Source organism: Aphelocoma coerulescens, chromosome 3 (assembly GCF_041296385.1).
Source record: "Aphelocoma coerulescens isolate FSJ_1873_10779 chromosome 3, UR_Acoe_1.0, whole genome shotgun sequence".
In the NCBI taxonomy this organism is placed as follows: domain Eukaryota; kingdom Metazoa; phylum Chordata; class Aves; order Passeriformes; family Corvidae; genus Aphelocoma; species Aphelocoma coerulescens.
In genome coordinates, this window is record NC_091016.1 from 5,315,753 (window position 1) to 5,341,141 (window position 25,389).

General features: G+C 42.3%; 1 long non-coding RNA gene across 2 annotated transcripts; it reads left to right on the forward strand.

Moving 5' to 3' along the window:
- The first annotated feature begins 35 nt into the window (after nt 1–35).
- LOC138107574 (uncharacterized) lies at nt 36–25,389 on the forward strand. 2 transcript variants are annotated; one of them, XR_011149618.1, is made up of 3 exons: nt 36–200; nt 747–968; nt 21,116–25,389. It is a non-coding gene; the product is annotated as an uncharacterized lncRNA (long non-coding RNA). The 2 variants fall into 2 exon arrangements; XR_011149619.1 differs by having other exon boundaries at nt 24,231–25,385.

The window sequence follows — 25,389 nt, forward strand, 5'->3', positions numbered from 1 at the left end:
CTTTCTGTCACCTGAGGGCACACAGAGGTCTTTAATCATTCCAGCCAGACCCAGCTGGGACCAATTTCAGGCATTCTCGTTAAGCTCAGGGTGGGTGAGTGTTTGGTCCTTGCCTGAGTCCATGTGGAGTAACTCTACTTTTGCTGCTCCTTAGCGCTGTCTTGACTTAGTGGCCTTTTAGATCTTTGTAGGACAGTTTGGTAAGCTACCTGCTTATTGTTTCTTAAATAAAGGTACCTATGCAGATGAGCAAGTAACTTTGCATGGAAAAGACCATGGGGTAATATAAAATTCAGATTTGAATTGCTTTCAGTAGTTGGAAAAGCAATTGTAAAAATTTGAATAGTTGGTTTTGGGCCAGAATATCCTGATGTGTGCTCCACAGCTAAATGAGCATTTTTACTGGTTACTTTTACATCTGAGCCCTTACTTATGGGATGTAAAAGTAAGTTTAGGATGTAAAACTGAGAAGCTTTTCCTGGTGCTCCATTCAGCCTAAGCAGAGATATGATGCAGAGGTCCAGGGAAACTTGTAAACAGCTAAGCTTGCTGCTTGGGTTTTGTTGTCTAAACAAATAAAGCAAAATCACAAACTCTTGATCAAACTGAGAAAAAATGGTGCTTGGGATATAATCAATAAAAGCAAAGATGGTTGTCAGGCCAGTCAATAAACATTGACTCCTATCACTGGAGGCTGGTCTAAATCCTGACCTCTTCTGAGTTTAAGCACTATTTCCCCCCCCCAGTTGCCTGTGAATAACTAACTTGAGAGAAGAGTCTGCAGAGTTTGATGTCAGCCTTGTCCTGCTGTGCCAGGAGGACAGGGGCTCATGCTCCTTCTGAACTGCTCTGGGACTGCTCTGTCACCCATCTGCCAGATCCCTGGGAGAGGGAAATGCTGTATGCTGGAAGAGCTGGATGAATTAAAAAAAGATCTGGGAAAAAAGCCAGAAGACAGAGAGGTTGGGGTAAGTTCTCTGTGAACCTAGCATAAAGAGTTGCAAGAAAATAGGTGGATTTTCAGTCAATACTGCTGCAGCATTTGAGGCAGTGATAGTTCACCTCTGAGGAGCTGCAAAGTTAGGGAATGTTTTGGAGGCAGTGTGTTCATTTTCAATCATCTCTCAAGAGGCTGAGGAAATCAGATTTGAAGAGCTGTAATTCTCTCATCCTTTGGGATGGTGAGTGGGGAAAACCGTAATGGAGTAGCAACTTTTCCAGAGTTCCCATGGAAAAGGGTAGGAAATGAAACCTCCCTTTGCAGCTTCTTAATCAGTTTATATGCTAAAAGCCTCCTTCAGTCAAGAATGAGGCTTACTGGATATAGGTACTGTTAATTTATTCTTGCAGTCACTCAGTTAAGGCTGAATGTGATCTGTTTAGAGTTTGATTCATTTTCCAAAGGGTCTACTAAGCACCTATAGCTGAGAGGCTCTTAGACAAAGGTATGTTTTTGGGAGCATGAGGAAGTAACATGACAAAGACAGTATAATAAATACTGATTTTTTTTGGTAAAATGTGTATTTCTTTTTCCAATATACTTTTAATAGCTTCTCTGTACTTTTCCTAGGCCAGCATTATAAATTATCACCAGGTGATAATTTAATCATGTAAGACTGGCTCTGTTGTTGTGTCAATGCTCTTGTTAACAAACATGAGGTCTGGAGAAATGTCTTTTATTCATAGACCTCTGTATTTCTGTTATGGTTTTTCCTTAACTATAGGAAAAAAATGCTCAGTGTTTAACTTTGGGTACTGTTGGGGTCACCTCAGTTTATGGATGCATCTGTTTTCTGAATTCCCATTCCTCTCCAACTTGCCTTACATAGATTCTCTTTGCATTCTCCATGCAATAGCTGTAATACTTCCTCCTTCTCCAGAAGCAGCATTTCCCACTTGGGGTTTGCCAGGCTGTGTCAAAAGTGGATCTAAAGCAGAACTACGGGGGGATGGGGAACAGCAGCAATTTGTTGCAAGTGCTGCATTTCCCCCAAGTCTCTTTAGACACTTATTCACTTCAGCTTTTCCAAGGAACTACTTGGGGGAGTGCCAAGAGTTTGGAGGGCAGTTGGTGAGCTCTCAGTGTAGCAAAAGTTACATAAAGAAGTCTGTAAAATATTTAAATGCTCCTGCAAGTACCTGGCGCTTGTAAATTTACTAAAGCCTTGAAGAAGCTACTGTTGCTGTGCTGAGTGTCTGGGCTTAGCTTGCAGGTGAAGACTAAAGCTGAGGAGAGAACGTCTGTGTTGTGTTCTCATATCCTATAGGTGGTCAATGGAGCTCTTTCTTTGTGCAACGGCATCAAAACCACAGAGGGGAGATGTACAAGGGTGGTGCCCTCTCTCCCCATGGAGAATTTGTTATTTTGTGGTTTTTCTGAAATCTAGGCCTGGCAGGCAGATGATTTTTGTTGTCCTAAATAAAAGTATTTTCCACTTGTTGTAGGCAAAGAAGTTAAGTGTGTATCTCTGTGTCCCCCCCATTACTGACGAAGAACTTAATCAATGCAAACCCTGGCATGAGCACCAGGCAGTAGTGACAAAGCTGTTGAGAAAAGCTGATCTGTACCACAGAGGGTCTTCATGTTGAAAATCTGCTCTCTGATAAATATGCACAGATGAGAGGTGGCAATACTTTATCTTTTGGTATCCCTTGGCTGTACTGCTTGTCAGTGACACTAGCAGCTGTGGTCTAAATATTGGAAGTTTTGGGAAAATTCAGCTCCCAATATAAGTCCTGTAAGTGGTACCTGGATTAAGAGGAACAATAAAACCCCCCTCAATCTTGCTCTTCATTTAGGGGAGAGTAGAAGCTGCTGTTGCAGATCTGAACTTGGGTCTGAGGCTGATGCATTGGGGTGTCCCTTGGTACAGAACTGACAGCACTGACCCACAATGAGTCAAGCTCAAAAAGGGCATCTCTGTGTCCCACCCTCTGAGTATTGGGACTTCCGGGGGTTTTAACAGTCTGCTTTCTGTCTCTGGCTGTCTCATGCTTGAAAAGCACCTCATAGTGAAACACTTCTCTACTTGGTTCAGAGGGTGAGTCACTTAGCAGTGCTACCAAAACCCCCTTCCCTGTGAGGAACTGGGAAGGGTGAGAGGGAGGGATCAGACCAGACCAAGGAGGGAAGTGCCCGAAAAGGACCATAACAGTGTGCATGTTCCCCAGACAGCTGACTGATGACACAGACCTCTCTCATGCTGCTTTCAGCTGAAGCAATGAAGCTTTGCAAACCTATAGATGCAAACAGAACTGTTTTTTCATGACCAAGGATGAACTCATCCTACTATTCAGCCTTTTTACCTTCCTTCAGTCTGGTGGTTGCAAAACAGAGCAGAAAAGTGGTGGTTTAAAAAAGTGTGTCTTGGTTGTCAAATGTGTTATGTAGCATAAGACTTATAGAAATTCTTGGTGTTACCTTTTCTGTGCTCCTACAAGTCAGGGCTACAAGGAGGTGGTACCAAGCTAATCTTGAAAATTTTCCTCTTAAATATGTATCTACATGGTTAATTAAAGGAAATACATTTTCCTTCTCCACCCTTGGAGCCCAAGCACCTGCTGTGAGGTTGTAAAAGTTATGAGTTAAAAGTTGTTATGCCTGTGTACATAAAATCGAAAGGCTACAAGAGGCAGCATTCTATCAAAGGGTGGCCAGTGGGTTGAGTCTGCGCTGCTACTGTGTGGTGGTTCTTGTAGATCCTGTCTCATGTCTGATGGAGATGTCTTGCAACTGTACTCTCAGCTGTAGGACCAAGTGAAGAAAGAGCCCCAAAGGCAAACATAGGATACTATAGGTACAAACATAGGTACTATCCTTTCCTAAACAGGAGTGAGAAAGGCTGGGTTCAAAATAATTGTCTGATTACATGCTGTTATTATAACTATTTTCTTTAGGATACTGTTTCTCAATTGGAGGGACACTCTGAGATATTATCTGAAGCTGACTGAGGCTATTTGGATGGGAGCTTTTAAGATAAATAGACTCACCTTTGTTTGACCTCTTTGGTTTAAAATTGCTCATATTAATAGTACCCTAAGTCATTCTTCATCCTTTTTAGATGCTTTAAATGTAACAGCTGTACTTACAAGACCTAAATGAAACTGAAAGTTCTGTGTCTGTGCAGATGAACTAAAGATAGTCTTTTGCCCGAGGGCAGTGAAGCTGAAATGGGGGGCACGGTGGAACCACTCAGGGTAAAAGTGGCCTCAGTCCATTCCCAGAAAAAGCAGAATGACTGGAGATTGCAGAGTGGCTCTGTTGTAAATCAGCTGTTTCTGAGCCACAGGTGGCAGAGGCAGAGTTGTACAGGTGTCCCCTACGCCAGCCCTCGGCTCTGGGTCAGGCCGGTGGGAGCCGAGTGCTGCTCCCTCAGGGCAGAGTTTGGGAATACAGCCCTGAGTATCACCAGGACTCTGTGGTGCAGGTGGGTGGGACCTGTGCTGGCTTCCAAGGAGCTCTGCCCTGTGAGCTGCTCCTGCTGTCTCCTGCCCTTTGGGCCACAGCCCTGGAGAGAGCAGAGTTGTTGCTGGAACAGTTCTCCCTCTGCGTGGGCCACACAGGTGTGCCCTGAGGGCTGGGTTAGACATGTGGGGCTGGATTAAGTCTTGAGGGAAGAGCTCTTCCCTGCTCCCTACGACTAACTCGGTGTGGAGGAGAAGGCAGCACTGTTGGAGTTGTGCAACGCATTAGCAAACTTGGGATGCTGCTGTGAAAGGGGGTTGTGCAACTTTCCTGAATAAATAATGCCTGATGAAAGCAATGCAAATGCCATGTTGCTAAACTTGGGTTTCCATCCAAATGTGCAAATATTATTTAAAAAAAATTTTTTTAAGTGTTAGGCTCAGCCTTTTAAATACAGAATCTTTAAATAAGACTTCCCTGTGTCTATTCCTGCGCCTAAATCAGTGTCAGCCTTTTCCAGAGGGCTGAGCAGCACCTGGAGTTCCCCTAAGGCATGTGACCTGTGAAAGCTGTAGCATAATTAACACTCTGAAAAATCATGTTGCAGATTCATGTGCCTAAGGGTAGGTTTTTTCCCTTGTTTTTCCTTTTTCTCCCCCACCCATTCCAGTCTCTGGCTGGATTACCAACTCTTACGATTTTATTGTTACCCTTGTATTAATTCATGCTTCTCAGAGCTTCCTCTCTAAAAGTCAGGCAGAACTTTGAGAACAGTGAGGAAAACCTGACAATATGGATTCAGGTGTGTACCAAACCCATTCGCAAACATTTTATTGATTATTTAAGAACTAATTTAAGGAAAAAAGGTCTTATCAGGCCACAGGTCTTTAAAAACTGGCAAAGTTTTCAAGCCTTTGAAGTACTGCTTTAAATATTTCTTTAAAAAGGAGCAATTTCTGAAGATGCCTTAAACAGCAGTTGTTATAATAGTGGTGTTATTTCATCTCTTCTGGCTGTGACCCAGTGTTGGGTTTCTTGCCTGGGCTTGCTGAAGGACCAGTCATTATTTTATTTGCTGTGACAGAAGAAAACTCTGATTTCTTTGTAAGACCAAGCAAGAGTTGGATACTTGAATACAGCCTTTTAACTGCGTTGGGTCATGTTTATTGCTGCTTTGCCGTTAGAGCTGAGCACTGATAAAAGAGAAACTCCCCAAATGCAAACTTCTCCTTTGTCCTGACACACTGCACACAAATCCCATTGAGTTCAGCTTTTTTCTCTCTACCTGTGGTTGAATCACATCCTGTCACTCACTCATGCAGATCTGTCTGCAAGATGTGGTCATCAGAAATACCAAGGAAGGTCCAAATGTCCCAGGCCAAGGGCTGGAAATAATTGACGTCGTGGGCCTTCCCTAAAGCCCAGCTATGCCAGGCATCCAAAGGCACTGACTCGTGCTGCTGGTAGGATACAGACTGATCACAGATTGGCTGGGGTGATACTTTCACTTGCTGGGGTTTTACATTTCCACGGGTGACGGGCAGCCAGAACGTCTGTTGCTGTAATGTCTCCAAAGCAACGCAACAGCAACGATAATAAATGACAACAACAGGGAACAGCAGCGGAAAGAAAACAATTGTGCAAGAAGCGTGAGAACCTCTTGTGTCATGTGAGACAAGACTCCTGAAGCTGGTAACAATCCTGCCTGTGTGTGACCAGCAGATGCCACTGCAGCCCCAGGAACGGGGACCTGCAGCGGTGTAACTGCGGCACAGGGGACACCTGGTGGCCTTCTCTGCTCTCTAAGCTGATGAGAGCGTGTGCCACGCCACCTGATACGAGGGGTGTACACGGCGGACTTGGGGTCAAACCCCCTTACAGACACATTTACACGATTAACTCTTAGGGCAGAGGACATTCTTCCTGTGTTGGACTCTCTGGAATGGGTTTCCCTGAGTGTCCTGCTCGCCCTTGCCTTATGAGAAAGTGAGATCCATTGTGGTGTTTTTGCTCTTGCATGAAGGTGTGCAATTAATATTTCCTCCCAGGTTACTGTTTTGGGCCCTGCAAGCACTGGAGGTTTCTGCCACAACCGGTGTGCTCGGCGTCGTATTCAGGATTTGCTAAACACTGGCTATTGTATGTTTGCAGAATTGCATGAGCAATCTGCTTCCTTTAGTACAAAGATGATATCTGGGAGAAAAGATCTTCCATTGTAATATTATTTAATAAAAATGAAAATTATTATAAAATTTAAAATTTATTATAAAATTTAATAAAAAACCCAGGTAATTTTTTTCCACATACATATGGAGGTTTTTTTGTTCATTAGTTTGTTTTTTTTTCTTTTGTCCAGGAATAGCTAATAGCAAAAGCCATGCAGTTTCTTCTGTAGTTCTAACTTTTAGGTATATAAAAAGCTATTTTTTTTAACCCCCCTGACTGAAGTCTGTCTGGAGCATTATCTATTTAAAAGATATTTCTTGTTACTCATATAAAACCTGTCCCCATCAGCGGCCTTAAATTGCTGGGAGAAGATTCTGGGATTAGAACTGGTGCAGCTGTACTGTACAGATGGCAGGAGAGCTGGAGGATGTGGTGGTGTCAGGGCTCTGTCGTTTGGGCTTTTGTGTGGAATTTGTTAATGGCAGAAGGAGTTGGCTGTTGTACCAATCTGTATTTGGGCTTTCACAAGCTTGCTGGTGCTATTCCAGCCAGCTTCCTTCACATGGAAGTCTCCTCCTTCCTGTCATGTCTCACCATCTCTGTCAGGCAGGTGTGTGCAGGGGGTTTGTGGAAGGAGCCCTGCTCTGAGTGCCTGTAACATGTTTGGGTAGCCCTCAAGGAGCACCCCCCAGTGGGTTCTCCATTCCTGGCCTGAATTCCTCTGAATATGAGCCCTTCTTCCTAAGGATAAGATCCTGTATTCTGGATCACTTTGGAAAAGCACTTCAACAGATGCTTAATTTCTGGATATGAATGGTCCTGTTTAAGGTGTTCCTTTGTGCTTGGCCTGGTGTGACTCTTGCTGGACCTTGATGGATGAAACCATGAGTGACTTTCACCTTGGCTGACACTGGGAAGGTGTTTTTTTGGCTAAAGAATACTTCAGTTCAAGCAATGCAGATCCGTCATGATTTGATACAGATACCCACTCATCCTTACAAACATACTCCCTTTTGAAGCAGTCAGTCCCCCTTCAAAAGCCTTGAAGATCTTAAATCATGAGCTGCACCTCTCCGAAAATTAAATTTCATCCCAATATTTTAGCAAAGTAGTTCTGTCTAGTTTTGTTATTTTACTTGTCACTTTAGTTTTTTATTTGAAATTTAAGCCCTTCAATGCAATCAAGTTGTATTGTCAGTCTTTACTGTGAGTTGAAAGGAGGGGAGATATACCTTGATAAAGTGGCTGGTGACATTCATGAGTGACTGCATGAATAGAAGAAAGAAATAAAAATACAAAATATCTGAAGAATTGGGTCCAAAGTTGTGGTAGTCTTTCAAGGATTTGATTAAACTGGATTGGAGTCAGGGTCTTCTTTTCTCCAACAGAAAGTACAAGAGTGCTTTTGACAAGGGAATAGTAAAGCAGCGTAAATGGAGCTTCTTTTTTCATAGATGGATCTTGAGAAATCCTTTGTCTCTCTATGTGGATTCTTCTAAACTGATTACACTAATGTGGTTGTTTCTGTAATTTAATTATCTCTGCACTCAATGAGAACAAGTTAATTAAAAGTCTCTTCTTTTGTTGGCTGAAATGTATTAGTTTTTCCTATGTGGAAGTGCATGGCTTTTGTTTGCTCCTCATGCCACAGGCTGGTTTTGTTTGGTGCAGCTGTGCTCTCTACTGCATAACAACTCAATATAGCTGGCTTTATAGCCCCTCCTTCTCATGGGCTGGACAAAATTGCCTCCAGGGATTTGCAAATGTAGGTCAGTAGTGTAAAAAACACAAGTCCTGCTCCTATATTAGAGTTTGCTCCCAAGTGGGAAATCGGTTTAGCTTCAGCAGGTTGGATTGCAGGTGCTTTGATGCTGGAAGACTGAACGTGTGTGCAGGGACATTGCTGGGCTTCCAAGCATGTTCCTGGTAGCCTGGGTTTGGAAATTGTGTTTTGTTTATAACCAGAAAGGTTTTTATTTTAGAAAGCCCTTGGGAGATGAGCTTAACCCTGGGCTACGGTAATGTCAGGACTGAACAGGGCTGGGCATAGTTTGTATTTGGGTTGGCGGCAGCCAGTGCTGCGGAGCTGCGTGACTCAGTAGCTGACACACTTCCTCCTGGGTATGAATGCCACAGCACGTTGGTAGGAGGTGCTGCCTGCTCCATGAGTCATTAAATCCAAAGCACTGAATTTTTCCTGGTCATTAAACATCACTTGGCTCCCTTGGTCAGAGCGCAGCTTTGCCTGGCTCTTCTGATTAACCCAACTCCGGCTCCCTCCCTCCCCGGCAGTCGGGGCTCATCGTGTGCTCTTTGCTTTCCTGCTAAAGTGCTGCAGATCCAAAGTGTTGGTACAGAGTGTCTGGTCCTTCTTAGTGCTGGGGAGATCCACGCACTTCAACAGCTCTGAAAACAGATGGGCAAATGCAAACTCATCTAGTGCAAGGGGTCCCTGCTCATGCAGAGTTGGAAATAGATCATCTTTAAAGTCCCTTCCAACCCAAACCAACCTGTGATTCTGTGAAATAATCAGATAATGCAAACTGGATAGTTTATTTTGATTGTCAGTGCATGCAGGCCAGGGATCTTGTGCTTTCTTGTTACTTTTTTAACCCTTCTTAAGAAAAGTCCTCAGAGTGAAATCCACTAATCTGAAACTCAAATATTTCATGTCCATTTCAGGAGCAAGGAGGAGTTTCCCTTTCCCTGCCACAGGACCCAGAGGAGCTTGGAGCTTTGCAGGTTCCCAAGGACCTGCTATACTGTGATAGCCCCAGATGTGCCTCCTTGTGACTGAGCTCCTCTGCACGTCCCTGCCATGACAGGAGTGAAACGTTTGCATTGTACCTGGCAGATGAGCCACGTGCCAAGGCCAGTGTGACTTGAGGATGTTGTAGCACCTCTGTGCTAGAATGTTGTTTATGGGCAATGACTTTAAACTTGACTAGAGGTGTTGGGGGTCAGGTCACACTCTGGAGCAGGGAGCTCTAGACCTGCAGGACTGCTGTAGTTTTAGGAATTGCAGGTTCTAAACTGCTGAGGATGGAAGAGGGAAAATGCAGAAAGGAAAAATGGGCAGTCATGCTCCCTGAGCCCTGGATAGATTTTGAGATCTGCATCTATTGTAATTTACCATCTGTGCAGGTTCTTTTGGAGATGTCTTTTCCAGCAAGTTTCATGTGTTAATCATGAAGATTTCTAAACAAAGATTTCTTTTACGTTGCGCATTATACCCTGCCAGCTCTGACTTATGTTTGATCTGGATTTCTTTTGGGAATACCCAAGTATGAAGGAAATGTCTGCCTTTTAGAAAGGAGTAGAGGAGAGGCTCCATTTCTAGGTGAGTATCTTATTTGTAAAGATTGTATTTTGATAATATGTTTTTGAAGTTACTTTCCCAAGGGACACAGTTCTGTGCTTATTGGAATTTTGGCTTATTGAGTGGATGGCCTATTTTGTTTGGTATATCAGATAAGGGTCTCAGTCAGGTTTCCAGCACAGAGATAAACGGGAACTTTTATTTCAAATGTATTTTTCCAAGGTTGATTTCAGAAGTAAAAACTTGGCTGCAAAGGAAGTGCCTACATAGAAAATCTAAATCTAAATCTAAATCAATTATCTTAATCGTTCCCTAGAATTTCTCTGGAAAATAATTTCCAAACACTGGAATTTCTCTGTCATTCCAGTGTTTGGAATCTCCTGGTATATTGTAATAGTTTATAGCATGTTTTGAGATGTTATTCAGTGGTCATCCAGTACATAGATTCTTAATCAGAGCTTTGAAAGGCTCTATTATGTTTCTCGGAGGAGAGGTGAGCAGTTAATAAGTCATTGACAGCCACAGGAGTCTTGTCTTTACCCACTCACTAACTCAGTACCTGGAAAACTCCTCAAAGGTCTCGGATTCAGGATTGCTTTTAAGTGGATACCTGCAATAATATTTGCAGCTCACACGCTGATTCCATGCTGTGCTTGTTCTGCCCTCCCTTCAAGGACCTGATCCAAAACCAATTTTGAAACAAGCGGAAAGTCTTCCATTGATGTTGTGCTTTAGAGCAGATCCTGAAGAAACTGCAGAGGAAGCGATAACATAGTGGTGGGTCATGTGTCTTGTGTCTGCAGTACTGGGGAGCTGATGTCATGTTTATTAGAAGCCAAGATCAGAGTTCACAGGCTCAGGAAATGTCTGCAGAGTTTAGGAATGGTTTGTAACTTCTATCCCAATGACAGGTTTATTTGGCACTTTTTGATAAGTGGCCTGTTTGAAATTTCCTCTCCAAGTAAGCAATTTGTAATTCCCACTTGAAAGGGCTACTGTGGGGGATGGTGATGAGGCCATATTTGAAAACCATTTATGGTTACTAACATCCTGGCATCTGTCATCCAGGCGTCCTGTGCCTTTATTGTTTTGATCTGTCCAAAATGACTTCTTTATATAGAAACTGGAAAGCTCTCTTTGTGTCCTGAGTGCCGATAAAAATATTTATGGTCCCTTAAAACATATAAATAGAATTGGTGACTAAGCTAAAGGATCATTAGAAATAGTTCCACTGTTTTCCTGTAATGAAATTTGCTCACTTATTTTGGTCACCTTGCCTCATTCAGCCTTACAGTGCATTTTTCTCCATCCCTTGTCAAAATACTACTGTTGTGACACTCAGATTCTGAGCCATTGCACTGATTCCCAATTCCCATTTCCTGAGCCCAGCTCCTGCTTCCATAAGCAGCAATGCAGTTGTTCTGCAGGTGCTGGAGGTTTCTCCCACTGATGGCTTCTATTGGCTCCCAAAGAAAGCTGGAAGAACTCTTGTACTGGTGATGTAGCTGCAGTACTTAAAGGATGTTAACTATTGGAAGCACTTAAATAACCGGGATTGTTCAGCCTCGAGGAGAGAAGCTTCAGGGTGACCTAACTGTGGCCTTCCAACACCTGAAGGAAGCCAACAAGAAACATGGAGTGAGACCATTTACAAGGACATTTACTGACAGGACAAGGGACAATGGCTTCAAACTGAGAGTGGGTTTAGGCTGGATATTATAAAAAGGTTCTTTCTGTGAGGGTGGTAAGGCACTGGATTCCCCCGCCCTGGAAGTGTTCAAGGCCAGGTAGCAAACTTAAGCTTGGGTTTCAATTACACAGATTTTTATTTAGAGAATTAGAGCAGGTATTCAGGGAAGTGTCATGGAAACATAAGCTGTTCAGAATCAGCACTTACGGACATGGAGGAACCCAGCTCCACTGTGTTTCAAGAGGATTCGCAGGAGTCAGGTTTTTACCACAGTTCCTGGGACACCCAAGTCAGGCAAGGACCTGTAGGCCTCTTTTGAAACAGGAATACTCTGAAAATCTATTCTTTAGTACGTGTGCAACACTTGGAAATTAATCCCAGACTTCCATGTAATTTGTGTGCTCTTGAAATCATCTCAGCTCCTTTTTTGTGGTAAGGTCTAGTTGGGCGAATGATCCCTTCACTGTCCTGATGCTTTCAAAATCTAAATAGATGGAAGAGACCTGACTTGCTTGGAGATACCCTGAGGAGAAGCAGTAAGGCTGAGAGGACAATCTGGATCTATTTTCCATGCTGCTGCACTGTTCACTGGGACTTGGAGTCACATAGGCCAGTCTTGAATCATATTTTTTTTGCATCCGATATCCCCTGACCTCTGTCCTCATCGGAGGTAAACCAGAGAAGACAGCCAAATGGCGTCTTGTCTCAGTCTTGATTTTGGTCTATTCTTGGCTTCCTGTTCAGACTGTTCAAGGACTGCTGGTGATGGTATCCCAGAATCCCCGGGAAAGTGCGGCAGCCCAGCGTTACAAGTTGAGTCTGGTTCCTACCAGCAGAGGACATTGTTGTTCAATAAATTTCTCCAAGAGGCTCTTTTGGGATTTGCTGTAGCTCTTTAGTCTGATGTTTTATAGGGTTTTGATATACTTGGACTATTTGTTACACTTACAAAGCCCATTTTGCTTGAGGAGTGAAAACTTTTGAGACTTTAGAACACAAATTGTGAATTCACAATCACCCAGGTCCTGGAGGCAGGGAGCTTTTTGTCATGCCAGTTTTCATCCAGGAAAGCACTGCTCGTGGAAACGCTGCTGACTGGCACCAGTACTGCAAAGGTCGTGTGTTTTGGATAAGTGATCAGCAGGAAGAATTGAAATCTAGTGATATGTTACGGATCTGTTATTAGTGAAAGTTTTACCTGCACATGAAGTATAAGAAAGCATCATGCAGAATTTGAAATTAAGGAGGCTGATGCTGCTGCAGAAAGCTTGGTGGAAAAAATTATGTTTGTTCAGCCTTTCCCTGATATCAGGTGTGGAGGTGGGAGCTGGGGAATCAACCTGTTAATATAGAGGGCTGACAAGAGAAATGGGAGTTCCCACAGACACAGGGCAGCCTTAAGCCATGTACAGAGGAGGGAGGTGCTCCGAGGTGTTGCTGAACCTGGAAAGGACTCCTTGCTTGTGTGCCATAGCTCTACTCAGAGCTGGGAGCTTACATCCAGTCAAGTGTCTTTGCTAGGAGGTGGGCCCCAAAGTTTAGAGGACTCTTGAAAGGCACAAATATTTTTTTTGCCAAAACCAACCAACCCAACCTGAAAAATCCTCCCGTCTCCCCCACTTTGAGAGTAAAAATAGAGATTTAACAGCTTTTTATTTTATCTGAAATTTCATCTCAGTTTTGCAAAATAATTTGCAGAATAAAAATAATGTGAAAGCTAGTATTTGCTGCTTTATAAATGCTTCTAATCTCCACTGTAGTAGAAAATCCTTTAATTCACTGTTAAGTTTTAAAATGAAGGTGGGAGGGAAGGTTTTAAACTGACTTCAGCTGAAGTGTTTTCTGGCTTCTGAGACTGTTGAGCCAACAGGGAGGATTCACCTCTTCAGTAGCAAGCCAGTGAACATCCTTTCCTTCCTGCTGTTCCTTCAGCACTTCTGATGCCTGCCATTGGTCATGGCTTTGTTTCTGATGAGTACTTGAATGAAAATGCCCTGATGCCACTGCAAACTCCGCACTGTGGCCTCCTATCCCAGGCGTGCAAACAGAGCAACGCTGTTTCCTTCCCTCCTGTGTTAGGGAAGATATTCTGCCTCAGCTCTGTTTAAAAGGATTACAGCAGGACAGGGATGTTTGACAGGCCTTGCTCTATCAGCTTCAGTTACGCCATATTTATATTAGCTGAGGATGTGGCTTTGGGTTCTGATTGCAGTTGTTGGTTGAGTCAGGAAACCCAAGTTTCTCCACTGTGATGCCTTTTTTTTTTTTGTTTACATGGAATCCGAGTGTTGGAGATGGGTCTTTAAACAGAAAAATCTGATGGCTAAAAAGAAAAACGTGAATCTCCTTTCACAGGAAGAAAGAAAATCACAGCTTACAAGAAAAGATGTGGTGAGCTTCATCTTGCAGCTTCCCTTTCCCACTCTCTCCTGCAGAAGTTCAAGAGGTCTGCAAAACCTCAGGTTCCACAAAATATGACTGTCCCTAATTACAAGGGTAAAGTATTAATATTGCATATAGCAATAGGAAGTGTGAGGAGGAAGTACTACCCTCTTGGCTGAACACCCCCTTTTCAATAAAAATAGCAAAATCCAAATTTATATTAGGAAATGTGAAAGTCCCAAGAGTCTCAGCATCCTCTGAAGTAATTTCTTCCACTTCTGGGTAGTCAGCTTCCTATTTATTCAGCAACACCGTACCATCTGTGGGAGAGAGAAAGCCAGGCTTGTATGTGTGGCCTCCTCTGCTGAACCTTGGGGAAAAAGCGACGTGTTCCCCACCACTGTTTTTTCAGGTTTGATTTAACACTTGCACAAACCTGGTGGTGGCCAAGGAAGAAAAAGAGGGTCGGGACTACTGAAACTAAAGAATTGGCAGCTGTTGTGCTGGTTTTAGGGAGGGAGCCACTGGCTTTGGGACCTCATTGGGACAGGTGGCAGGGCTGGTCTGGCACCTCTGTCTTGGGCAGAGCCCCAGTTAAAGTCCGTAGGTCTCAGCTGATTAGGGACGGGATTTGAGAGTTTGAAATGGATGTTACAGTTCAGTGATTGAGAAGAATTAAAACTCCTAAGGTTGATTTACTTAAGGAACTTTATTCTGTCACAGAGACTGGGTTCGTTGCATGGTGAAGAGGGGAGAATGCAAGAAGCTTTTGAAATCCCAGTCTCCTTGAGTTTTCCTGGCTGAGTGGTTTAATGAGTGGCTAAAGGCACGGATTAGCTCTTGCTTCCAGCACCAGTTGGAAGTGGCAAGTTACAGATGAGAGACATTTCATTGTGATGGAATTGGTGTGTTCTCCCTGTTCACTGGAAAAGGATAGGAGACACATTGTTACCTGGTTGTGCTTAAGAGACTGGCTTATATATGACTGATGGGCACTTACACCCTTGACTGGGCAAACACCAACCACATCAGGTTTTGAATGTATAAAACCAGCTGGCGTGGGTACAGCAGAGGAGGGAGGAAACGTATTTGCCCCGTCCATGTTCCTAAAGCTTTATCCCAAGGTAGTGACCCACTTTAAACATTCATTTGCTTAGTAATTTTATTTAGCTTTGTCTTGAAGGTCTGCCTAGTCTCTATCTGTGTGAGACACACATCTGGCCCCTCTGTCCTGCCTTCCCATCTCCCTACAGACAGCATGTACATTTTAAACATCTCAGCTTTCCTCCAAATTCCCCAGCTGCCCCTGCTCCCAACATCCACATCTGGCATTTGTTAGTGGCAATTTATGGCATCACAGATCTCCAGCCATCCACAAATGCAGACCTGTGCTATGGCTTTGTCCTGTTGTGTGACTTGGCTTGTAGGACACCTCCCTCAAGATTTGAGGCAGTGGATCCTGATACAGAAAGAACAAAGTCTCCTTCTTGTGTCTTAACTGATTTTTGATGTATGAGATAAACCAGCCAAATGGAAGTTTAAGAATAACATTCTCAATGTTTTTGAATTCTTTCTCATAAATTAGCTTTAATAAGAGAAAATTTTTGAAGTTGGGTCCTTAAAATGGCAGAAACAAAAACTTTGAGTGGGCCCTAACCCAAGTAGTTTGTTCTCAGAAGGGAAGGACAATTAGTAGAACCATGAGCTCAGTGAAGGCTATGGACCAGCACTGTTGAGAATTGAGCTGGGTTTTTTCTTCAGTTCATCCATTGCTTCTAAGTCCATGTTTAACTTTAATCCTGTGAGTGATGCTGTGTGATGGTCAGGTGGAAGTTAAGGTGTTACTTCAGTTTTTCAAATGATGGTCTATCCCTGCATTAAGTACAGGTGACATTTCCTGCTCCTGTGTGACCGTTGTGCATCGGAGGATTCCATGCTGGAGTTAACTGCTCATGCAGACAAGTAACTCCTCTACAGTGCTGTCAGTGTGCAAAGGTAAGACAGACAAAGGTGCCTTTGTGCAAATTCAGGGCTCTTCAGTTGAAAATCAGCCCTTTCACGTGAACTGCTTTGGGAAGTGACTCAAAGTAGCTTCATCTCTAGTACTGCTAAATTCCAGTCTTCTGGAACAGCCTCTTCTGATGTGACTGTCTTTTCCTTTTATTTATGCCACCAGGTTAACGTATTTGCTCTTGTCCTTTAATGTGGAACAGCAGAATTATTTGGGTATCGGTGCATATGTGGAGCTCAAACTGGACCTCTGTGTCTAACGTGGATGTGTGTGTATGGATGTGTCAGTTTTTAGAAAATTATTGGAAGCAGCTGTGGGTGGAAGAGAAACAAAGCCATGGGTCTGTGAGCCAAACAATTAACATAGGAGTAGAATACTGTAGTTACATCAGTCTTTCTTTAAAAAGCCAGAGTTTCTCCCCTATTCCCAAACGTCCATTATTAATTCTCTTGGCATGTAGCATAGCAAAATGAGTGCGTTTATGAACTTGACTACTTCTTTTAACAAGTTCCAATAACTGCTTCCTAAACCTTGTGTTTTTATATCAATTACATACAGTAAGCATTGAAATCAACCAAAGAGAGCTGCTGAGGCCAAGAAGGGTTATTTATGTTAAATGAGGATTGCCAACTGCCAAAAGTAAAATGTGGATATAATTTTATAACACCATTTTATAATTAAAGTCATAAGTGAGGTTTCCTGCTATTGTTTAAAAATGTGTCACAATAAATTTAAATCAAGGATGAAGGCACAGAAGGGGCTACTAAAGAACATATCAATACAACAAAGATGGTACAGCGAACATGTCTGTTGCAAAAGAAAAACATGTGCTAACAATTTCAGTGAAATAATTATATTTATTGCATATAGATTCTGTTTTAGGAACTATAACCACTTAGAAACTGTTTTCATTCATGTCAGATTGAGGTTAATTTGTTGTTACTGTATGTCTATAGATAGATTTTACTGTCAGAGAAATTTAATATGTTGGTTTAATGATAAGGCAGCTTTCTAGCTGGACCAGATTTTTTTAAAAGGCCAAGAAATCCAGAAAAAGTTAATAGTTTTGGCTAATATTTATGTGTCCACAGCATTTTGAGTTAATGTTGTATCAATAAAGAAAATAAAACTCTGGCAAGTGAGTACCCACTAGTCAGATTCAGAAAAATATTTAAGCACATGCTTAACTTCAACAATTTCACTGGGATGTTGATTTTAATGGAGTTAAGCACATATCTAAGGACTTCTATAGGGATTCTTCTTTCAGTTGTAGCCTGAACTTGAAGGAGAAATAACTTCAAATTGTCCAAGTGAACAGGAATAATAACAGCCCTTTGTTTTCATTTACTTGTTGTCTGAATATATAACATTGCTCCTGTACCGTCAGAGCTCTTCCAAAGATTTTAGGGCTGACCCCTTGCAGGCTATGGGTGGTTGCTAATGCTCCCCCTTTTCCCAGAAAGAAAGTGGTTTAATTCACATGCATTCGTAAGAGTTAACCTCTAGAACATTCCTGGCTTTGGTAAGTCATGTTCATGGAATAGGTAAGTAATTTCCAATGGATCATTTCATCCATCGCTTTGCTAATAGAACCCATGTGTTTCATATCAGCACCGAGGGGACATTAATCAGTGCACACCACTCCTGCCAGACATATTCTGTGCAGAGTCCCTGGTTACATCTCAAATGTCAATATGTGGAAAAAGATGAATAATAAAATGCAATAGATAGCATTTGTTACACATGCCATTTGTAAGTTCCTTGTAAAATAGATCCCAGGGAAAGAGCTGATGCTAATACAGCATTGAAGTTATGAAGCTCTCAGAGGAAAGAAATGCCAAAGACCAGTGGTTCATCGTAATTCTGCTGCCTTCAGCACATGCATTATTGTCATACAGGCTTTAACTAGAGGACCACAGCTTATTTCTCCACTGACACAATGTTTTTTCCAAACTGGAAAAAATGTGGAAGCTGCACTATGCAGGAGCTATTGATGTCCTTAGGAATTCTACCTCATGCCTAGAAAATCTCAGTCAAGATGTGTTTTTAAGTTGTTCATGCCTGTGCTGCAATGGAGACAACTCTATAACTGTAGCACAAGAAGTCACCATAGCCACTTGTCTAATAAAGGCTGAAAAGTGCTCTCATCAGTGACAGAAATTCTGTCTTAATTCATCGCTCACTTGAGGCAGAATTCTTTAAAGTCTGTTTTCCCCATTGCTGGGGGAAGAAGTGGTGCTAGGAAGAGACTGTGAGACAAGGAAGAATGAAATGGGACTAGGAGGAGCAAGAGGAGATGCTGGGGTTGGAAGGCATAACTGCAATCAAGTAAATAATTAGCCAAAACCACTGACAGGGTCTAGAAATCTGAGACAGGTGATTTCACAGTCTCTCCAAGTAACTGTTATGCAACATCTTTTTGACCTCTCAACTTAATTTCTTTTGTTTTTAAAATGTAGTCCTTCACTCTTGTCCTGTCCTGGGGGGAGGAAGAGAACAAATAATTGACTTCTCTCCACCCCCCAGTTTGGTATCCTGCAGCATGTCTCCTTTTCCCTCTCTCTACTCTCTAAATCTTCTGATTCTTGTTTTTAAGCCAGTTATCCTGTAAGGTGGATTTTTTGTTTATTCTGTTGCATGTTTCCAAGGTATTTCTTACTCTCTCTTTTGTGTCATAGTGGTTATACTCAGGTCTACAGAGTGAACTAAATGTTCCCAAACTCTTCCCTATCTCTTAAAAAAATCTGCTTTCTGCTCTCCTGGAGTTCCATGTCTGTTTTCAGTGAGCACTCTACAGATAGCCAGAATGGCTTTGTGTCCTTCATTCTCTTTGTAAGTGCTCTGAAGTTATCATGTGTGTCTGATCTGGATATATTTAACTATTCCAAATATTTTTTAGTGTGTTTTCTTTCCATAGTCTGGACTGTGCACTTACTCTGTTGCTATTAAGTTCAGCTTTAAGTATCTGATCTCAATTAACCTCCTTTAAAATCTGAAGCAGGAAAGGCCATGTTTAAGCCTTCTAGATGTTATCGATAATCAGGAAAAGCATCACAGATGCCCTCTCCTATTAAGCAGTTTACTATCAATAGCCTGAGAAGGCAAACATGGAAATGTCTTGGAACATTTAGAGGAGAAGACTCTGCTACTGTGGTGTTGGGGGGGTTATGCTGCCAGAAAGCTCAAATATTTGTGGATTACTCAATGTGAGAGCAGATGACTGAGCTGAAATCAACCTCCTGCCTTTAACAGCAGCAGGAAGCATTTTGTTGTGCTACTTCCCTGGGTGCTCTCTAATGACAGAAAAATTGCACATTTCTGTCTGGTGAAATTCAGTCAGAATCCTTGGTAGCTGGACAAAAATCAGGCTGGACAGAGCTGCTTAACATGGTTTGCATTACACATGAGCTGCAGATGCTGCCTTGAGGAGAGTGTGCACACGGAATATTTGGTCTAATTAACTCCAGTCTGCGTCACCGAGAGGTTTCTAATCTTTGTCCTCAAAGTTAACATGTTAAAAAGTACAGAAGGCTTCTCCCTTTCACATATCTTTTCTTATATAGATATAGAAGGATTTTGAGAAATGTGAAAATGCAGATGACAATGTTTAAACTGCAGTAAAAGGGAGTGTAAGGTCAGTCAGTGCTGCCTAGTGAGGAGGAACTGGAATTTGTTGGTTCTGCTGCTTCTGTAACCAAAAGGACAAATGCAATTACTGTTTGGAGCTGCAGCAAATTTGTATTTTCACTCTATGCAGTTGTGACTGCGTATCAGACCTTCAGCAGGCCTGCTGCTAAACCGACCGCTCCAGGCTCTGCTGTGGAGAATCTACATGTGAATTCTTCAGTGCAATTAGAAATAAAAATGTTTGTTTTCTTTGCTCAGAGAGCGCTGCCAAATGCTGGTGCATTTTCAGGATTTCAAAATGAACTGTGCTTGTGCTTAGCATCCCTCTAGGATGGAGCACAGTCGTGATCCAAAGCTGGCTTTGGATTGGTCAGGCCTCCACCTTCACTCCAAATGCCTGCATTGGCCAGTCACCAAGTGTATGTTTGGACAGCACTGGTGAGAACCATTGTGAATTTTACACCTTCTTGGTAAGGTACATGAAGTATTCATGTTCCTCGTCCTTGCTGCAGCTAAGCACTAGGAAGTCTTTAAAGCTTCTATCTTCCCATGACTTCCATGAGGTAGAAGGTCTCAGTTGCTTAAAAAATGGGGAGATAGTGTCTCTATGCTCTAACTTGTATAGGGACACTGTGACAGAGAAAAACACTGATCCTGGATTTCAGCAGCTCAAGTGTTTTCTATAGCTTTTAATCTTTCTTTAAACAGTGATCTTAAAAGCTGCCTCAAGAGCATTTCAGAGGATACTTGGCAATTTGGAGTCCTTCTCTGTGTCCAGAAGTTTTATCCTGTATCCAAGTGCATAGTTGTCAGTATTGATGAAGCATTTTCCAATGAAGCCCTATTTAAGAAGAGAAAACCACACTAGCTCCTACTTGTTACAGGAGATCAGTGTTTCTCTGGACAGTCCTTACCTTGCTCTCTGACTTGCCCTTGGAGCTCTGGCCTACAAGGTGGTGAATAACTTCTGGTCCTCCGGGCCTGCTGGATATTCTAATCTTGTCACAGCTCTCTTCAGCAGCTTGTACAACTCTCCCGTGGGTCTTGTGCATTGTTAGATTGGTGGCAAAACTATGATGTGGAGCTAGAGTTAAGGAAAGCATTCTCAAAAAGCCCTAGAAACTCGCCTGGTTTCATGGTTCATTAGAAACTTTAAACTCTTGCCATGCATGTTGAAAGATTTGCTTAAGTCAATGAAGTCTTTCGAGTGAGCCTCATCAGGCAAAATTGGTGGTTCCTCTGAGAATCCAGAAGAGCATTACCAGTTTGTCTAATTACTGGAGCATTACCAGTTTCAAGCAGCTTTTGCTCTGAGATTTCTTTGATTCATTTGGAGCTGACACAGTAGAGCTGTGGAGCAACATGAGAGAAAATACTTAAATGATCTACAAAGCAAAACCACAGAATTTTGTGAGGTTATCATTAGAGCTGTGTTGAAAACTAGATGGTTTTTTGAAAGGAGCGGGGAAATATGACACTAAGGTCTGCAAAATTGTCTTCCTTTGATTGCCACAGGAAGAAGCTCAAAGCCTGGAAACTTCACCAACTGCTAAGTCTCATCGACTTAGAGATGAGAACTCGGACCAGCCATTACTCCTGCAGCCACATGTGCAACCTCCCAGTCCTGAGCCAGATCCTATGTGAAGAAATACACAATTGGAGCAGTCCTTGTCTTAGAAGGCTGAATGGGCACAGGAGAGATTTTTCAAGAGCTTTGTTACCCAAAATTAATTGAAAATAATTTGTATCTTTAATCTGCTTTGACAATCCTAGCTGTAGGGAGCTGATAACATCTGAGATATAAAAATGAGAGTGGTTGAGAAAATGTGGCATCAAAATGGACTTTAGCTACAGACAGACCTGAGGCATTTTCTTTGGATCCTCCCTTCCAAGCTGTGCCTGCAGTACTCCTAATGCCGTAATTTCAAATATTTCAGTCACAACCTTCTGAAGGTTTTCCTTAGATTCTAATCCTGGTACTTCTGTAATATTTTGATTTTACTGTTTTCGTGTCCCTGTGGTCCCATTGAGCAGGTTTGCCTGACCAGGTGTCCATACTGAATGACACTTGAAGATTCCCAAGATGCCTGTACTGTTATTTTCCTTGTTTCTTTTCCAGTTGAGAGCTTTCATCAAACCAGAGGTGACTGCTGATACAGGAGCGTAGGAACGTGAGGCAACTGAATTACACCACCTGTAATACTGGAGTGGCTTTTTCAAATGGGTGTACTACTGCCTTTGGCTTTTTTTTCTTATCCAGAGGGAAATTACCTTTTCTGTGAAGAAAGCCCATCTTTCAGCTTGCTGAACCCCAGCAGACATGTGTGGAAAGCTATTTTACTCTGGGAATGATTCTTACCCACAAGAATGGCGGGACCTTGCTTCAACTGGTTTCCATTTCTCTCAGAATTGTCTGGTGTCACCCCTTGTCTTCGGTGCTTGAAACCAAGACAAGCTTGTGGAAACAGCTCCTGCTGGTTTTTGTCTTTGTAGGGGAAGCCAGACAAGGGGCAACACACCCCTTAGGATTCCATTTAGAATTTGGATCCCAGAGGATTTAATTCTCATCTGGCCAATTCCTCCCCTGAGTTGTTCCCCACCACCCAGGGAAGTCAATCGAGGCACACCTGGGCTCCAGGTATCCTACTCCATGCTCAGAGTGCTGGGCATGGCAGAAGTACGACCTCTAAATATAAAGCCCTTCCTGATATCACCAGAGCAAGGGGACCACAGCCTTAAAATCCATATTAAATGAACCTAATTTCCTCTGAGATGTTAACGTGCCGCACTGATTTCAAGTTAATCAAAACAGATGTTTTTGAAATGCATCAAACAGGATGTAGAAAATTTGGCTATTTAATGCAGATTCAAAGCAAATTCCTTACAACCACCACGGAAACCATGGCTGTTTGCTCAGGACTGCAGAGTGAGGCTGTGCTTTTTAAGTGTCACTTGCTGCCTGTGCACACTGTTGCCTCCATTCCATGCACTTATTTAAAGCTTAGTTATACAGGGCCACTAAGGATAGTTGGCCAAACCTTGTTCTTGGGCACATAATTAATGTATCCTGCCAATTCCTTAAATAGATGCAGATCTAGTTCCTGTGTTGAAACAAGACAGTTTGACATGTATTTTATCTTCTATTCAGGAAGCTTTGCTCTGAAATTCAGGCATTTTGCACAAAAGAATTATACAAATGGAATTCAACTGAGGAGTTCATGTCAGTATTTTCCGATTCTTTGTATCTGTATTTGTTCAGACCCCACTGTAACCCTTACATTCAATACTAACAAGAAGCAAAAAAGAGTTGTCTTATTCCTTCTGATTCAAACACTGAGGTAAACCCAAGGTTTTTTGGTCCACAACATCCATTTATGTGGGTGCCTGATGTTGAAGGAGGTGAAGTCCAGTTAATGCAACAGCATTTTAGTCGGGGATTAATCAGTCTGAATGCCTCTCTTAAAATCTCTCCTACATGTACTAAGGGATTAAGGAAAGAAAAATTTAGGTAGAAGAAAGAGTCTTGATGCTTCAGTGTATATTACACCTGGTCTGTAGTTTTGCATTTTTGTTGATTTTTATTCCAACTTAATGATTATGACATGACCTAATGGAGTAGAATTTGATCTCTATCAGCAGGAAAGCTGAGGAGTTTGGGATTTCTAGTTTTGAGAATGGAGAGTCCACAACCTCTTTGGACAACCTATTGACCACGCTCACAATAAAAAAAGAAATATTTTTCCTATGGTCAGATGAAGTTTCCTGTGTTTCAGTTTGTGCCTCTTGTGCTGTGAGGAGACTCTGGCTCCCTCTTCTTCATGCTCTCCCAACAGGCATTTATACCAGGTGATAGGATCTCCCTGAACCCTCTTTTCTGGGCTGAACATTCCCAGTTCTCCTTGTCCCTCCTCAGGGGAGAGATGCTGCAGTCCCTTAATCATCCTTGTGGCACTCCATTGGTCTCATAGCAGTAAATCCATGGGGTTTTTGTGTACTGGGGAGCCCAGAACTACAGAGGAAATGTTCCTGATGATTTTTTAATGCTGTCTTCCTTCCATTACCGTTAATGTATTTTGTCCCAAGTCTTTTGTTGTAAAGATCCCACACTCTTCACTTTCCATTGCAAGCTGTATCACATTGGGACACCACCAAAAGCTTTGCACTGCTGAAGCAGGCTTTTCCCTTTTTTTTTTTTCCTTATTTTTAAAATTTTTCCTTGTAAGACAGGCCAAATTATAGGAGTTTTTGGAAGAACAGACTATGAAATGTGATATATTTTCTATTGCTGTAGTCTACCAAAAACTCTAAGTACTGCGACAGTATTCAGTGTGTATTAAGGTCTGTGATGAATTTTTTTTAGCTAAGGTAAATAGAGAAAACTGCTTATCAGGCATGGGATGAAATCCATTTATTCTGTGTAGAAGGACTTTGGCATTTGGCACAAGAGGGATTCCGGTCAGGTTTTTATAGAGATACAACATAATCAAACATAGCTGGGGAGTTTTTGTAAAGTAGATGTTAAAATCCTCTCTGGTGGCTTTAGCCCTTCTTTGGTGGCCAGTGTAGTGTGATGGCCGCAGGCTTTCCAGATATCTCAGGACTATGCCATTTATGCTGTTTTCTGTTCCAGATGACTGAGAACCCTTAAATTCATGGCACTGAGACTGCGGGGACTTGGTGTCTCTGAGCTTTCTCAGAAGCCTGTAATAGGGAACCTTCTGCAAGACCCTGGCTACGAAGGAGCTCCAGTCCTGCTGGTGTCGCAGCAGTGTCTCACCTAAGCGCTTTTGAAGATGTGAAGTGTCCCAAGAGCTGGATGTGGGAACTTTGCCCAGTCCTGGTATAAATGGGAAGTGATGTTCCTGAGCATTGCACTCAACATTGCCATTCCTTCTTGGCTGTCTCTTCCTGCACTTGCATGTGCTTGAATGATAGAAGAGTTTAGGTTGGAAGGGATCTCTGGAGGTCGTCTGGTCCAACCTTTAACCTCATCTCTGTAGAGGAAGGAAAATCACTTGTTTAAACTTTCAGCGATAACCACTTGCAGTTGTTTAGCTCTCTGTGCCTCCAGGCATCCGTATTTAAATGTTTAATGTGCACACTTGCTCTATCAGTTCCTTAATGGCAAATTAAGGACTAAATGAATGGATTCCAAACCAAACACAAACCAGACCAGACACACATCCAACCAAGCATCTACACTGCCTATATAATCCAGACCACATTTATGAATAAATGGATATGTTCTCTTTGGTGATTTTGATAATATGTTGTACTGAGTAGCAAATTCTAATTGCTTCTCTTTGATACTCTGTAGCTGGGGGAGAAAGGCAACCTTCCCCTTGTATTTTTGCATGGTTTTTTTTCTGGTTTAGAACTCATAATCCAAAAGCAGTATCTGTTTTTCTTTGTGGAATCATCTATGTTTTGTGAATTTGTGGTTAGGAAAATTGAGATGTACTCAGGGAACAGTCATATATTGGACTGGGCAGCTGAATATAAGCACATGAGGATGGACTGGATTTCTTCTTTTTTTAAAATAAATTTTGTGAGTGAAGGTTTATACAATACTGACTGAGCAGCAGACTGAAGACTGGGAAGTTGTGCTCTGTCTTGTGTAGCAGGAAGGCTTATAATTGCATTAAAAGGTTAAATTCTGAAAAAAAAATTCAAACATTTAAAAAATAAACGAACTACACTTTTTTACAATGTTCCTTTGCAATATCTTTTGGAGTATCTTTGGAACTTACTGTTGCTGATCTGTGGTGAAGTTGAGGAGGCATTGAGTC